Source organism: Pteropus medius, unplaced genomic scaffold (genome assembly GCF_902729225.1).
Source record: "Pteropus medius unplaced genomic scaffold, Ma_sr-lr_union100, whole genome shotgun sequence".
Lineage (NCBI taxonomy): Eukaryota > Metazoa > Chordata > Mammalia > Chiroptera > Pteropodidae > Pteropus > Pteropus medius.
Genome location: NW_024354502.1, coordinates 7,811,733 through 7,828,351, shown reverse-complemented (window position 1 = coordinate 7,828,351; position 16,619 = coordinate 7,811,733). Strand labels below are relative to the sequence as shown.

Here is a 16,619-nt window from a genome sequence, read left to right as displayed (position 1 = left end):
CTTCCCATTTAACACAGCTGGAAAAAAAATGGACAAACAGAGGAGACAAAGTTTTGCAAGGCGCTGGACATCAGACAATGACGGGTGATGTTCCCAGAAAGATGGGGAACGAGTGTGGTGAACCCTGTGATTGCCTCCGCTCACTGCTTGGAGAGAGCTTCCAGGCCTTGGAGTAGGAAACGGAACTCAGGTGGATCCCATGACCTCCTTGAGTTGGGGAGACAACTATGGGAGTCCCACAAGGCCCAACTCCCAAACTGCTAGAATTTGCATGGGAGAATACCTGAGGAGAGACAGCTGCACAGAGAGTGGGCTCTGGGCGTCTGCAGAGGATGCTCCTTGCCTATTCAGCGGACTAATGATCAGCACCTGCATGTAAGAAAACTACCCGACACTTGGAAAAGAACCATCTGAAAGAATTAGAGGAAACAGCCCTTCAGACCTTACACGGCACAAGGGAGATCGCATGCTCTTGCCAGTAAGAATAGAAAATGCTGAAGTTCGCAGGGCATAAAGTATAGTGCTCAGAAAGGTTTTACTTCACTAGTGGGGAAAAATTAATCCTGTACTAAGTAGGGCTCTGGTTGTGCCTAATAAAGCTACATAGCAAGACCCAAAAGAATCAAACCGTTTCCAATTTCTAAGTAACTTAACCATATTCCAGACCAAAGCTCAGAAATATTTATAGGAGTATAAAAATATACAGAACCCTACAAGGTAAAACTCACAATATTTAGGGATTAACCTAACAAAAGACAAATAATACCTATTTACAGTAGTGCCCCCTTATCTGAGGGGAATAAGACCCCTAGTGGATGTCTGACACTACAGATAGTACCGAATCCTATATATACTATCTTTTTCCTATACACACATACTGATGATAAAGTTTAATTTATAAACGACGCATCGTAAGACATTAACAACAATAACTAATAAAATAGAACAATTACAACAAGAGATTGTGATAAAAGTTATTTGAACGTGGTCTCTCAAAATCTTTTCATACTGTACTCACCCTCCTTGTGATTACGTGAGATGATAAGATGTCGAACCCATTCCTGCATCTGTGTGGCTGCTCCTGACTTGCAGTAAACGGCCTTGTGTCACTCATTTCAGGGGATCCCTGCTGGAGTCTTTGTGTAGGCTCAATGCTTTCCTGCACAACACGCTGCCATCAACCAGAACACGTTTCCTGTTCATGTTTTCCACCCACAAATTAAATGCCTTTTCCACACTTATCATGCGCTGTGGCCGTAACTTTTGCAGTTTGAGGTGCGACAGCAAAACTAGCACGACTTTCTTTCTCTTCCTTCACGATTTCACTTAGAAGTTCGTTCTTACTGTTGAGCTTAGCAACCTCAGCCACGTTTTTTTTTCTTTCCTCATTAAGTCAAGAACTTAGACTTTTCACATAAAGGAAGCACTCTACGGCTTTTCTTTAGCATTATGTCTAAGTTGCCAGCATCACTACTCCTGTTCTTTGGGGCTGTTAGGAAGTAAAATAAGAGTTTCGGTGACACAAGCGCTGCGATATCTCGATTCCTCGATAGTTGACCTGATAACCAAGATGGCTACTAAGTGAGTAACAGGTGAGGAGCATATACAGTGAGCGGACGCTGGACTAGTGGAGGATTCACGTCCTGGACGGGATAGAGCAGATATCGCGAGATTCCATCATGCTACACAGAACAGCAGGCAATTTAAAACATGAATTGTTTATTTCTGTAAATTTCCATTTAGTATGTTCAGACCAAGGTTGACCCTGGGTAACTGAAACCCCAGAAAGCAAAATCATGAATAAGGGGGACTACTATAATGAAAACTACAAAACATTGCTGAGGTTAATTTAAGCAGACTTGAAAGAGATATACTATGCCCACATATCTGAAGGCTTGGTATTTTTAATATATCAATATTCTCCAACTTTATCTATAGATTCAATACAATTCCAGTCAAAATCCATGGAATTTTAATGTAAATACAATGTCACTAAAAGAACCAATACAACTTTCAAAATGAAAAACAAAATTTATGCTACCTGATCTCAAGATTTATCATGAAGTTTCAGTTATCAAGACAATCTAAAATTAATAACAATATAGATAAACTGATCAATCGCACAAAAGAGAAAGTCCAGAAACCAACAAAATAGAGAGACCCACACATATGTGGTCAATTTATTTCAACAAAGTGGAGGAAGAGTTTCCAACAAATAGTGTGGAATAATTTGTTATCCATATGCACACACAAAAAAAGGAATTTTGATCGATACTTTGAGCCATATACAAAAACTGACTGAAAATGGATCATAGACCTAAATGTGAAGCCTATATCTACACAAGTTCTGGAAAAAAACATAGGAGAAAAATCTTCATAATCTTGGTTTAGGCAAAAACTCCTTAATTATAACACCAAACGTATGATCTATAAAAGAAAAAAAAAATAGACCATCAGAATTATAAGCTTCTCTTCAAAAGACACTGTGAAGAGAATGAAAAGTCACAGACTGGCAGAAAATATTTGCAGACCCTATATCTGTCACTTGTATCCAAGATACAGGTAAAGACCCCTTAAACTCGATAATAATAAATAATAAGTTATCAATAATATTATTGTTATTAATTTATTTAATAAACAAACATTTTGCAAAAGATTTAAACAGATCCTTTACTAACGAACACACATAGCAAGTAATCACAGGGAAAGATCAATGTCACTGTAAAAAGTATAAAACAACCTTTAGTGATAGAAAACAGACTGATTGCCTGGGATGGGGCCAGTTGGGAAGGAGTCTGAGGCTACTTTTAAGGGTTACAGTTATATTCACCACTTTGTATGTTTCATAGATATATATATATATTTGTCAAAATTTATCAAATTACACATTTTAGGTGCATTTTATTGTATGTCAATTGTACTTCTAAAAGGTTTTCGCATACTTATAGAGAATGTGCTCTTATTGGCCAGAAAGAAATCAAAGATGACTCCAAGATAATGTCAAGGTTTCAGCTTTGGGTGGCTGATGAATATGGTGGTTCTATATAAAAGAAGAGAGAAGAAACAGATTGGTTGAGGATAATGATGAGTTCATTTTGGGACATGTTGACTTGGAGAAACTGATGGAATGTTCAGGTGGAGATATCCAACAGAAAGATGAAATCTAGGTCCAGACTTTTTGAGAGGCCTGATCTTTCATAGTGTACCTTTTATAAAAGTGATTATTGAATTCCTGCAAAGGGGACATGGAAGTGTGTGAAACTTTGAGGAATTTCTACAAATACAGGGTAGGGCTTGATAAAGCAGTAAAAATCATGTGGAAGCAATAGCTGGTAAGGAAGAAAAGGCAGTATTGAGTGAGGTCTAGGCATGAGAGGATTCCAAAGATTAAATGATATCCAATATCAAATACATCATTAAAGTTGAGGAAGATAGAGAACTGAGAAAAACACCTTTTTTTTTCATTAGTTATTAATTGTCTAAGCTTAATAAAAAGAAAAACAAAAACAAAAAACCCTGCTTTGGTAAGATATTAGAGGTTAAAGCCTAATTTTGAAGGGTTAAATATTGAATGGATTTAGACAAATAGGCATTCTTAACTTCCTGCTTATGTTTTTAAGAATATAGGTGACAACATAATTTGTGGAGATATGATTTCGGTTTTTAGAGTTTGGATAATGTGAGCATGTTTTTAGAGGGGGGCGGGGGGAGAAAGCAACAGGAGAGACTGCAGATACAAGCCAAGACAAATTAGTACACAGTGTTTCTAATGTACTTGGCTGTACATTAGAACCACCTGGGAGAGCTTTGAAGCAATACTGATGCCTTTGTGAATCAGAATCTCTTGTTGGGAGCAAAATCTGGGTGCTTCGATCTTCTTAAAGTAGGGAGTGAGAGATGCGATGAAAGGAAAGGTTTTTTTCCTTCCAATGTTACATAGCCACTCTTGGCGTAGGAAACAAATGGCTCTTCATGTAAGAAGGAGAAGAAGGAGAAGGGGTGTGGGGAGGAAACTCCCTTTCCCATTTTTTTTTTTTTTTTTTTGGTGTTTGTTATGGTCAGGAGATACTTTCTATAGCTTTTACACCCTCGGCTTCCATTTATAATTATTGTTTGAGGTCAAGGTCAATGAGAGAAATGTGAGACTTTCAAAGAGAAAATGTAATTTTGAAGCATCTCTTCTTATCCCTTCTCTGGATTTTGATGGTCACACCAGCTAATTTCTGCTTCAGCTGTAACACAGTTAGGGCTGTCAGGGGCCCAGCCACCCATACCACCGTCAAGGGTCACCTCAAGGAATAAAACTGTGCAGCCCAACACTGGTCTATCTGTTTATCTATTATCTATCTATCATCTTTCTATCTATATCTATCTATCTATCTATCTATCTATCTATCTATCTATCTATCTATCTATCTATCTATCTATCATCATCATCTAGCTAGAATTGAAGCATAGAAGCATTGAGGATACATGGTAAACGCTAGCTGTTATTAGTATTCTCTTTCATGCTTTTAAATTTACTTATGACCTTTTAGACCAGTAGTTCTCAAAATGTGCTCCCCAGATCAGAAGTACCTATATCACCTGGGAACATGTTCGAAATGCAAATTATCCTGCTCAGACCTACTAAATCAGAAACTCTGTGGGTGGGAGCCGGTGATCTGTGTTTTACCAAGTTCTGGGTAGTTCTGATGCATGAAATATGAGAACCACTGCTCTAGATTACTGGGCTTGCTAAGTAAATGAGTAATGAGGGAGGGCTTTTACTTATCTTTGTAATTCTCAGCTGTGTTTAGGACAGCTAACGTAGAATCAGTAATAGGTGCCCCTTATAGTATGTACTACACTTTACAATTCTTTATTATTTAGCTGGCATTGAATGAGTGCTTGTTTTCTGCCAGGCATAGGTTTTAACCAATGGATTTTCATGCCTTATGTCATTCCCTGCTCATTTTATTTGCATCACCTACACTTCCAAACTAATTCCTATGCTCTCAGAGGGCAGGGACACAGGGTCTCACACAGTATTTGCATATGCCATTGTGCCAAATACATTTTTGCCACCTGCTAACTAATTGATAGGGGCCGACAGACTTTTTCAGAACTTGGTAAGTTCTAAAAAATGTTTTTTTTCTTTTTTCCCTTTATGATTTGAAACATGATACTAAGTAACATAGTCGAATCCAATTTTTTAAAAAAACTTTTTATCCTCTCCATGCTCCTCCTAAATCCTTGCTTTCTGCTTAACTTTGGATTTGTCCTTGAAATATGTCTGCTTGTGTAGTAGCTTCTGGGTTGGTACACTGGGTTTCTCAACTTCATCCGATTTCAGTTCTGCATAATAAATAATAGCCATTTTAGCTGGAGTTTTAGCTATGAATAGCTTCTCTCTTCATAACTTCATCTTATATTTATTGCCTAAAATGATAGATTGAAAGTCATCACCTAGCAACTGGTACATTTTTCTTTTGTCATCTAGTTACTTGTAATGACTGACTACTACTATGGCTTCACTGGCTCATGCTGGTCAAAAATGGAATAATGTGTCTATAAATAGTGGTCTATTTACATACTCTTAAGACTAGCAGTGCGACTTACTGAAATGAGTTCATGTGTACAAAATACTTTGTCTATCAATTTATTTCTCGCATTCTCAAAAGAAGTGGTTGATTCCAGCCTATCTAGGATTTTTTACTTACAGCGTTTTATTAGTTCTGTTATCTCAAACCCCAGATCTCCGGTTGGAGACTGGCTTTTGTGTCCTGGTGAAGAAAGCAACTAAAAATTTAAAGCAAGAAAGAAGACAAAAAATTTTATATTGCTTTATGTTCATTTCTCATATATTGCTCTGTCACACACAAAAAATTAATGCTTTGTACTTTAAAAGAGGCTTTCATCCAAAAACCTCAAAGAACTTTATAAATAAATAAGCATGATCATCCACATTTACAGGTTGGGAATGATGCACAAAGCTGTTAAAAGTGCATTGTACATCGTTGGCAAGAAGTGGCTCGTTTTAATTAAATGCCTTATAAAATTAGTTTATTTGCTGTTTAAAAATATGTATACTAGGTTCCTCTAGGCCTCAGCAGATCATGGATATTAGCGAAGTTATAATAATGGTCAGCCCCAACTTCTCTGGTTCTTCCCTCCTACATAATTCAAGACTTCGGCTTCCTGCAAAGGCCTCTGTTTTGGATCTGGTTGTTCCCAGGGGGCATCTCTTCTGTGCTCATGGACCATCTATGCCCGTTGGGCCTCCTCTGCTTTACTGAGCATCAGTTTCCAATCAGGTGCTGGAATGCAGTCTCCCCCACCCCCACCCCACCCCATTGCTCTGCCAGACACCTTCACAAAGTTAACCGTGTCCGTTAGGTACCAGAGCTACACAGTGCGCAGTGACCTGAGGTGACACGGAGAGAAGGCCCTCTTTTTTTTGTGTCATGTTCTGCAGCCCAAGGCAGAGCATCTTGAGTGCTAGTGTTTTGTCAGTGGCTTTTCTTTTCAAGAGCTCTATCACTTTTCACTTCTCCCCCATGTAGCCCTGGGCTCAGAGATGTAACCTGGTGATGGGCATCACGTTGCACTTGGAACTTTGCAAATTCAGTGGTCTTCTCCAGTGCTGAGGCTCTGTGAAAACTTTATGTTCAACAGGAGAATCTCGAGGCCTAGCTGATTCGAGGCTGGAGAAGAGGGGCTGCTTTACTCTCGTTCATGTGTCGGCCTCCTGGAGTAAACACCAGGATCGGTGTGAAGAGGCACAGCACCTCAATATGAAACAAGCCACTCTGAGGCCAGGAGAGATCAAGGTAGTCAGACCCCTCTGTACTCACGTCAGCATACAGAGAAAAACGTGAACAGTGTCCAAGTCGAAAAAAATGGCCGACCGTTTTAGAAGACGGGAACGCCGTCAGAACGTGGCAGTAATTCTATGTCTGGGCATCTCAATAAATCTTACCTGGAATTAGGGAGCACTAAGGTGAGACAAAGGCTATAATTGATACAGAAGCTGCTTTTGCTTCGCTTTCTGAAAGCATCTAATCCAGAGCAAAGCCTCTCCCTTCTCAGCCCTTCCCCACATCACCCACCCTCAGCCCAAATCCTAGAAATAAGTCCTCTTTAACATCCCCTTCCTGAGACTCTTCGAGCTTCTCTGTGGTGTGCATTCTTGTTTCACTCTAATGAGCAATAAATGCAGCTGTTCAACTACAGCTGTGTTCCTGGAGGCCTTTGGGTAGACGGCCTTGACACCCAAGTGGACATAACAAAGGGCTCCCTTGCCCTCTGGCGTTTTGTTGGGTTTGGACAATGAGGGGAATCGGCAGAAGATAAAGGGCAAGAGAAAAATGAAGTCAGGGTGTCTATTCCCCCATCGTCCTCCCCCTGGCAACCATGTCCTCTTTCCACATTTCAGTGCCCACAGTCTCCCCCTGTGTTGTTAGCTCTGAGGCATTGCACCAGATATCGTTGGTTTCCCCATGTTCGGACCACTCTTTTGTAGGTAGTGTCTTTATTAAAAGCTCTTCAGCTATCCAGTTCGAGAGTGCTGTTGATTTATCGCTGGGACCAAGGCTTTCTTCCTGGATTCCCCTCATTATACTCTGACCCTTTTCTCTTGGGATGAGTTCTTCTCGAGATATATTTCAGTTCTCCTGCAAATAGATCTCTGGCTTGCCTGCTTCACCAGTTTGTCAGGCACATCCCAGACAGGACAGAAGCATACTTTGACAAGCTATCCCTTTTGCTGCCCTATCAAGCTTAATTAATAGGTTTAGAAAAGACCTTCAGAAATTATTAAATTTCAAGATCAGCTGACTGGAAGGTCTTTCCTTTCCTTTTCTGGCTGCTGTGTCAGAAAACTGCCCACCCCTTGTGGAGATCAAGTTCCAGAGAAAAGCATTTAGGATTATGAAGACATATGTATGTTGAATGAACCCACTTTCTCGATAAAGAAAATACAAATATTTAAGCAAACACATCAATATCTCTAACCGTGGATTGCCTAAGAGATCACCCTTAATTAACACATTTTAAAATGTTAAGCATTTGAACATATTTTTTTTTTCTTTCAAAACCAGTAACAAACAGACTGATTATAAAATCTAGGGAACACGGTATGCAAATTTCCTTTCATGGAACTACTCCACAAGGAAATGCAAATCCTGGCACAGCATTTTAAGTTTTAGCACATATTTGTTCTCCCTGTGACTTAGTTTGGTTTATTATTGTTTTATCAAAAATGATACACTTTCTTTTTAAATATGTGATTTTGAAAAGCTTTCCTGCAGATGCAATTGTTTCAAAATTACATGTTGGGGCTACATTTCTTTGTTCCTGTGGGAATACATCTTCACTTGTATAATGTAAGTCAGTATGAAAATAAGATTTGCTTAAAGGAAATTGCTTTATAGCCATGCTTCAGAAGCATGTGGAGTCCATCAGTCAGCTCACCAATGTTATCAGCAGAATCCCGTAACCTCAAAGGCTCTTTCGGGGAGACTAAGAATAGTTCTAGAGGACTTTGGCAGAGGGAATATGTACAGTTTCTGAAATATTTTAATTGTAATTTAAAAAGAGAGGATGAGGAAGACAACAAAAAAATCCCTTTTTATGTGCTACCTCTAGGAGCCAGCTTTATTTTAAATAAGCACATATGTAGTATAAACAAACATTTATATTATGGAGATAAAAAAAACTTTGCACGATTAAACCTGGGGCCTTCAAGGAAATTTCAGGTTTGTAGTGGGCTGCTTTCGGCCATGGTCTCAGACCCCGAGGGAACATTTAGACTTTCAGATCTGTTATCAGGCAATATCTATACGTTATACCCATTACGCAGAGGGTGATCAGTTAATCTGAGATCTGGAAATGCACAAGTGACTCACTAGCTGTGTAAGGCAAGTTACTTAACCCCTCTTAGCCTCAGCTTTTTCATCTGGGGAAACAACAGTACACTGAACTCTTAGAATTCTTGTAAAGATTACATGCCATACATGCTTCCCGAGCTTAGCACAGTTCCAGGCTCAATATATGCTAGCTATTATTATTGTTATAATTATTGCAGACATATTAGTTTAATATTTTGATTTGAAAACTAATACTCCTTATAAACTAGGAAGGGGACTTAAAGTCATCTTTAAGATGTCATATGCTATGGGTCTATGTATACTTTGCAAATTTTCTGGGAACACATCAAATATCTCCCAAACAATAAAACACATCAATTTAATTAATTGTAACTTTTAGAGGAGTATGTAAGGCATGCTAATGTAAAAATAAGTCCAATCCTTACATTTCTGGTTAATTGATTTTGACAAGGATACCAAGAAAGTTCAATGGGGAAAATTGTCTTTTAAACAAATGAGATTGAGATAACTAAATATCCATGTGAAAGACAATAAAGTTGGACTCCTACCTCATACCATACACACAAATGAACTCGAAAGGGATCACAGACCTAAATGTAAAAAACATGGTCAATAATATCATAATAACTATGAATGGTGCCAGATGAGTATTAGACTTACTGTGGTGATCACTTCATAAGATAAATAAATGTCTAAACACTGTGTTATATACCTGAAACTAATATGATATTGTATGCCAACTATAATTGAAAAATAAAATTTAAAAAGTCTTTGAAGATAATATAAGAGTAAATCTTCAAAGCCATGGCCAACAGTTTCTTGGATATGAGAGTTATAAAAAAATAGAATGAATACATGCATATATATATATAGTTCAGGACGAGTGTCCCCAAGATATGCCACTTTGACATGCAGATTATTTTGAGCTGAAACATTCAAGGCTCAGAAGACTCAAGAAAAAATTTGGCTTCCCCCTTTACTGCCTAAAAGAATTTTAGAGAACCTGCTCCAGGAAGTGAGATATGACGGATAACTGCACTTTATTCTGAACTAGGTATGGTAGATAGGGAGGAACCTAGCTAAGTCCATTCAATCAAAGCCTTCTCTCTGTCCCATTGTTTCAAGATGCCCCAGCAAACATTTGCTTACTAAACATGAACTCTTTTTCATCCCCTTGTAAATCTGCCTTCCTTTCCTTTGAAGTCTTAGACTCTTGTTTCCCCATCCTTGGTCTGGAATGGCATATATACCTCATTTTGCCTTACTGTCTTTTCATGTTCATGTGAATTCCCCATGTGCATGTATTAAAAATTTTCTTCTGTTAATTTTCTTTATGTCATTTTAATAATTCTAACAGCCAGAGAACTAAGAGGGATACAGGAACGTTTCCCCATTCCCAATAATATCTATATTTTTATTCTGGTCTCTGCCCTGAGTGTCTGTCGCAGAGCTTCTAAAACTCTTGTAATTTCCTTAGGGATAATAAAAGCACTAGGAGCATCTTTTGTTCTTGTTTGGTCTTTGACCCTGGTTTCTGACACAGAACTCCTAAATCCCATGGAATTTCTTGGGCGATAGGAGTGTCTTTTATTCTGATGAGGCAATGCTTGGAGGGGGCTGGGTGGGGGCCAGTCAGCAGAAATACCAAGCCATTATTAAAAAAGCTTGGAACTTTCAGCCTTATCCTCTATTCTCTATCTGGGAAGGGGAAGGAGGCTGGAAACTGACTTAATGATCGATCATGCCTATGTGATGATGTGTCCATAAAAATCCACAAAGTATGGGGTGTGGAGAGCTTCCAGGTCGATGAACACATCCACATAGCAGAAAGGTGAAACACTCCAAATCCAGAAGGACAGAAGCCCTTACGCTTGGGCTCCTCCCAGACTTCACCCTATGTATCTCTTCACCTGACTGTTCATCTGTATCCTTTATCGTATCTTTTTATAATAAACCAGCAAATATAAGTAAATGTTTCTCTGAGTTCTGTGAGCTGCTCTAGCAAATTAATTGAACCAAAGGAGGGGACTGTGGGAACCTCCAATTTTTTATAGCCAGTCGATCAGAAGCACCTAGACTTGAGACTAGCTTCTGAAGTAGGGGCAGTCCCATGGGACTGAGCCCTTGGCCTGTGGGACCTAACACTATCTCCAGGTATATAGTGTTAGAATTGAGTTGAATTGTAGGACACCCAGCTGGTGTCAGAGAATTGCCTGGTGTGAGAAAAACTCCTACACATCTGGTATCAGAAGTGTTGTGAGTGTGGTAGTATTGTGAAAAAAACGTAGTGAGAAAAGGAAGGTTTTTAAACTCTACAATAAAGGTACAAGTGACAAAATTAAAAATAGATCAATTAGACTACACTAAAATTTAAAATTTTTGTGCCGTGAATGATACTATCAAGAAAGTGAAAACACAAGAGACAGAATAGGAGAAAATATCTGCGAATCATACATCTGATAAAAGGATTGCTATCCAAGAGAGAAAAACAACTTTTAGGGCTCAACGAAAAGCCAAATAACCAAATTTAAAAAATGACCTAAGGATATGGAGAGACATTTCTCCAAAGAGATATACATATGAACAACAAGCACATGAAAAGATGCTCAACATCATTGTCATTATGGAAATGCAAATCAAAACCACAATGAGATACCACTTTATACCCTCTGGGACGGTTATAATAAAAAAGTCTCACAATAACAGGTATTGGTGAGGATGTGGAGACACTGCGCACATTGCTAATGAGAAGAATATAAAATGGTTCAGCCTCTTTGGAAAACAGTCTGGCAGGTCCCCCAAAAGTTAAACATATAGTTACCATATTCCCCAGTTATTCCAGTTCTGGTATAGCTCCAAGAGAAATAAAAATATATATTCACACAAAAACTTGTAGACGAATGTTTGTAACAGCGTTATTCATAATAGTCAAAAGTGGAAACAACCCAAATGTCCATCAACTGATGAATGGATAAAGAAAATGTTGTATATTCGTACCATGGAATATTTTTTTGGCAATAAAAGGGAATGAAGTACTGATACATGCTACAACACATGAAGTACTGATACATGCTACAAAACAGTATATTAAGTGAAAGAAGTCAATAATAAAAGATCATATATTGTATGATTTCATTCATGCGCAATGTCCAGGACAGGCAAATCTATAGAGATAGAAAGTAGAGTAGGGTATGTGAAGGGCTAAGGGGAGAGGAAGGTTGGAGGGGACAGGCAATGACTACTAATGGGTACCGGGTTTCCTTTTGGGGTGATAAAAATATTGTGAAATTAGATTGTAGTAGATGGTTGCACAACCCTGTGAATATATTACAAAACTTGGAATTGTGTACTTAAAATGGGTGAATCATATGGTATATTAATTATATCTCAAAAAGGCTGTTAAAAAAAAAAAAAGGAAAAGAAACCCAAAACAGATCTTGAACGCAGATTTTATAGTTAGTTTCCTCAGCCTAGGTTTCTAAAATATAAAATATATATTTGAACATTGCATTGCTTTAGTTATATTTTATAGCAGTCAAAGTCTGGAAAGCCTGTTTGAGCAAATTGGAGACCACTGGAACTTTGGATGGGAATGTAATTACCGAACGAACCTTAAGAAAAGACATTCTAGTCTAACTAGGAGGTACTATTGGATTTTTAATAAGTGTAACTCCCAGGAATTAGTCTTTTTGTTCCTCGCATAGGATAGGAAGGACACTTTTCAACCAGCCCTCTTTTCTTATCGGGCAAGTGATACAGGGTTGGCTCATGGTGAAGAGTGAAACCTCTTGAGTAAACAATACTATTCCTTGTAAATGCTCAAAATTTCTTTCCCGTTGTTGCTTTCCTTTCAAGTATTGGTTGAGACAGGGCTCTGTGTAGCTTACAAGGTGTTAGGCATTGTCAGGGTGTGATGTTAAAGCTGAGGCCGCTCTCTGTAATGGTCGACTGTCTTATGAAGGTGCAAGTGCAGAAGGCAAGCCGGTGCATTAAGGAACAGAAGCACTTGCTTTAAAGGGCCCAGAAGCTTAGCTCAAATCCAATATGTCTAGAACGTCATCTCAATGACAAAATAAGTAGTTGTCATTGTATATTATAAGGTTCTATCCTTTAGACAAGTAATCTCTGTTTTCTTTTATGTCATAAACTATTTGGGGATGTGCTTTTGACCACTATATATATATATATCCCCAAATAGTATATACATATATATGTATGTCACGATATATGTATATATGAATATATAACTCATTTGGTGATTAAAAATGGTATATGTTAAGTAATTGTAAGACTTTGAAATGATTCATTGTATATTGAAAAGGGCAAATTATTCTGAAGAAAAGCTGGGTTCAAATCTTGGCTCTGCCAGTTAAAAGTGCTGGACCCTGGGCAAGTGATGTGAAACTTTCAGATTTGGTCCCTTCCTCTGGCAATGGGCTAATAGTTTTACCTGTCTCGTAGAATTGATCTGAGGGTTCACTGGGCCAAGGTTTACCAAAGGTCCTCCATAAAGTGAAAAGGGGCCTCAGAGTCATCTTTGTTGCACGTGGCCCTATCTCATGTCCCCACTGAGACTGATATCTCCCTGTTTCTGTAGCTTCTGAAACCTCTACTTTATTTTGTTTCTATCATTACACTTATTTCTCTGTACTGTGTCTAGGTCTAGGTGCCCTGCCTGTCAAATCAGCAGGTTTGTTGATTCGATGGTCATTTGGGGGCCCTTTGCTTGGTGAGGGATGGAGGTATTCAAAGCACCCTTCCCAGACACGTCCCTAAGGAGGCTGGGATGTGGCATGCGTCAAGGGTATCTAGATGGGTCATTCGTTCATTCATTCAACAACTATTAATGGAGTGCTACTTTGGTATAGGTGCTTGGGATAAAGTGGTTTACTATACTGACAAAAGCTCTGCTCTCAGAAAGAAGAAGATGCAATAATCAACGAAATAAACAAATAAATAAATGCATAATTTCAGAGAATTTTAGGTGCTCTGCAGAAAATAAAGCAAGATAAAAGGATAGAAAGTGGGAGTGGAGACTCTTTGTTTTTTCTCTTTTTCTTTGGAATAAGTTCAAATCTACAGAAAAGTTTAAATAACAGTGTGCAGTGACCACTCACTTCTCATCACCTAAGTTCACCAATTATTAACATTATGCTACATTTGCTTTTTCTCCCTCCTCTATGTGTGTACATCTTTATATGATATATATATATACACACATATACACATACACATATGTGCGGGTTCTTACTGCTGTTGAACCATTAAAAAAAAAAGTTAGTTACAACTGAAAGAGTCCTGATCAGTGTTCCTGCCTTGAGAATTACCGTAAGGATTAAATGAAGCAATGCCTTCAGTGCCTGCCACATTGCAAACGCTCCAAGCATGATTGCTAGTATGACTGAGATTGGTTGCTAGGGGGCCCCAGCCATGAGCACATTATCTTGCTTATTCCTCATTCTCAATCTTTTAGGTAACCTTAAGATTTGACAAGCTCATAAACTGAGATCATGTGACTTTGGGCCCCACAGAATTTTTTCCATCTGGTTACACATAGTTGCTGTGCCCTTCGCTGCCTTTGAGAGACATTGTAAGAAGCAGCTACTTGAAAAACTTACTGCACATGCCACAGGGACATTGTGTACTGCTTCACTCAGGGTCCCACCTAGAAAAAGGTGTTAAGAAAATTTTCTCAGACTTAAGTGGGGAGGAAAATTTGACTTCCCCCAAGGTGGTCTTATCTGATTTTTTCATTCTCTTCATCAGAGAAGACTGAATTCTACTCCCAGGGGTTAGAGGCATAGCCCTAAGCACAGTGAGCACGATTTCTTCTGTTTTATGTTAAAGGTTCATGTGACTTTAGTATTCTTCTTCACTAGACATCCGTGTTTATTTTTATGGTTGTTGTAAAATCCCACATCAGACCACTTTGCCTCCAAGGCTGACATAACATTTCTGGCTCTTCTTTACTAATGATGGTCAAAGTGTATGGGCTACAACCTACATCCTTGTCTTGACCTTCTAATTGCTCTACAATTTCTCTGATGCTGATTTTAGTATATTTATAGCTTTCTCTTTTATGGTACGTTTTCTTGTGAATTGCCTCAACTACTTTGTGGAAATAAATGGGTTATGAATAAGTAAAAGGATTCATATAAATGTTAAAAAAAATTGACAAGCTTGAAATGATACCATACGAAGACACAGGATATGGACTTGGTTTCCTACTCACTGACCATCTTACCCCCAACCTCAGCCGAATAGAACAATATATTGAACAAAAAAAAAAAGGTGTTTAAAATTTTAACAGGAATGGCACAGGCAAAAGGCATAGCTGATATTCTTGTTATCTACAGAAAATCAAAAGTCTTAATTTGAAGAGAATACATTAATACCGATTTTGGAGGACAGATGTAGAATCAGCATTTGAAAAGCGGGCATATCTGCTTTTTTCTTCTTTTTTTTCTTTTAACCAAAGGCAATAAAAGAAATATTTTCGTTAATAGAAATGCTCATTATATTTTCAACTTTACACACTGGGACAGAAACTGGGCAATAGCAATATCTTTACTGTGTGCAACCAGAACTGAGTTAGCTGGTCTCATGGATACCCTGGGAAGCATCGAGAAGCTCAAAAATGCAGAATGAGGACTACAAATCGAATGCCTGTTTACTTACCTGTCTCTCCTTCTGAACAACATTCTCCACAAGGACTGGACCTTGTCTGCACAATTTCCTGTTGTGTTCCCGGGGCCTAGCATGATACTCCCCATGGGAGGCCCCCAGTAAGTACTTGTGGAATGACTCATGACTACCTCCTCTCTTCCTGTGAGAGCAACTTTGCGTGTATCGATGGCCAAGTCATCACTGGCTCCATTTCTTCTTCTATCATCAATTCGTCTCCAATTAAATTCTTTGCTCTTACCTAAAGGCAGGAGTTCTTAAAATGCAAAGGGGTTCAGAAGGTCCTTGAACCCGCTGAAGATGTTATGTAAAAGGTTGTGTGTTGGGTACATTTTTTTCAGTGAGAGCATCCATAGCTTTCAGGAGAGTTTCAAAAGTACTTGTGATCTTTTTTTTTTTCTTTAACCAGTCTTTCCCTCGGATTATTTGTCTCTGTCTTATTGATTTGTGGAAGTTGTTTGCATCTTCCAGATACAAGTCTTTTGTGTAATACAGGTAATTGCAAATTTCTTTCCCTACTCTGCCGCTGACATTTTCACTCTCTTAATGGTCTCTTTTGTGAACTGAATTTATTAATTTTAATGTGGTACAATTTTTCATTTATTATTCTTTTTTATTGTTTTAATTAAAACTTTTTTTTTCCTACACAGTTGGAGCTAAGAAAAGGCTTCCAAGTATGGAATGTCACCTCTGAAACTGAACAGGTAATAAAAGGGCTCAAACAATACTCTGTGTGACAGATGAGCACTCGTGACTTGAAGAGGTCGAGGACCATCGATGCAAAAGATTGTCTAGCGTAATGCCTCGTGTATAGTAGGTGCTCTGTGAATGTGTGTGTAGTCTCATGGTTGAGATTCTGTTTCCCAGCTGAGCTGGCTATGTCATCTGGCCTAAGAATTTAATCCCTATAAACATTCATTTCTTCATCTGTGAAATAAGAATAATAATATTTAACAGAATATAGTGAAGATTAAATAAGTTAATGTTAGAAATCCTTGACCTATAGTAAGCACTCAGTTAATATAGCTATTGTTTTTGTTGAAGTCAATTAAATTGTATTTCAGA

The 16,619-nt window shown here is 38.3% G+C and overlaps 1 long non-coding RNA gene across 1 annotated transcript; it reads right to left on the bottom strand.

Annotated features, from left to right (window-relative positions):
- Positions 1 to 2,152: 2,152 nt before the first annotated feature.
- On the bottom strand, positions 2,153 to 15,930 carry LOC120595555 (uncharacterized). Its single transcript, XR_005650904.1, has 4 exons — positions 15,549 to 15,930; positions 5,703 to 5,781; positions 2,943 to 3,040; positions 2,153 to 2,427 (listed from the first exon to the last, which is right to left on the bottom strand). It is a non-coding gene; the product is annotated as an uncharacterized LOC120595555 (long non-coding RNA).
- Positions 15,931 to 16,619: the final 689 nt, after the last annotated feature.